Source organism: Choloepus didactylus, chromosome 3, assembly GCF_015220235.1.
Source record: "Choloepus didactylus isolate mChoDid1 chromosome 3, mChoDid1.pri, whole genome shotgun sequence".
NCBI lineage: Eukaryota > Metazoa > Chordata > Mammalia > Pilosa > Megalonychidae > Choloepus > Choloepus didactylus.
This window is the reverse complement of record NC_051309.1, coordinates 129,319,215-129,320,348: the sequence shown is the minus strand read 5'-3', so window position 1 is coordinate 129,320,348 and position 1,134 is coordinate 129,319,215.

The window sequence follows — 1,134 nt, the reverse complement described above, 5'->3', positions numbered from 1 at the left end:
TCCTGGAAGGCGATAGGTAGGAGGGAGGATAGTGAAGTCAGGTATCTATTCTCTTGGCTCTCTCCCTGTGAGGATGCCTCGGGTTGACTATACCCTTCACCTAATTCACTGTTATTCTCCAGAACATTGATTTTACAAGTTTCTCTTTCCAGGTTTCAGTAACTCTTTCTCCCTTCATTCCTTTTGGCCTGAAGTGGTAAGTCCTATGTTATTTCACTACCTTTTGTGGTTCCCCTTACACTCACACTTTTGCAAAAAATTGTCTTTATAATTAACCCTCTATTATAATTAACCACCTAATTGTAGTGTATCAGCAGTTTCCTGTGGGGTACCAGATTGTTAAAGATGGTCAGTATAATTTTGAATGCATTGAATGAGGGTCCTGAAGATTCATATTAAGTGAACTTCCAAAGAGAAGTTGGATATATGAGTCTGAAGGGATGGGGAAAAGTCTAGACTGATGACATATATTTGGAAGTCACTAGCATATAAGTAGAGACTGAGGTCGTAATCATGGAGCAGCAGGCTAGTAAAAGAATACTGGAGACACAGACTTTGAGGTGACAGGCAAAGTATGGCGACCTCAAAAAGGAGGAGAAAATGGCACAGGCATCAAATTATGAAGAGAACAAGGAATGTACAACATTATAGCATAAACAGGGAAGAGGGTTTTAAAAAGGAGAATGTAATCAGCAGTGTCAATATGCAGCAGAGACAACTAGAGAGATAATAATTAAGCAAAATGAAAAGTTTACTGCATGTGGCAAGTGCAAAGTTATGGAGGTGGTTGCAAAGTCATTGAAGACCTAGTAACATTGTGGGGGCAGAAGATACATTGCAGTGGGTTGAGCAATGACTTGGAAAAGAAGTGGAATTATCTTCCAAAAAGATATTTGCTGCAAGTTTGTTAACAAAGGAAAAAAATGACAAGATGGAGTAAGATTATTATATTTTTTAGGATAAAGAACACTTCAGCATGCTTTTAAGACTTGAGAAGAACACAATAAAGAGGGATTAATTAAAGATACATTTAAGGCATGGAGGACAAAAGAAGAAATAGTCCGTAGCACAGCAGGTAACAAGGTCAAGGGAATATGAAGGAAAGTTGAACTTGGTTAGGAGACCCTTCTCAAT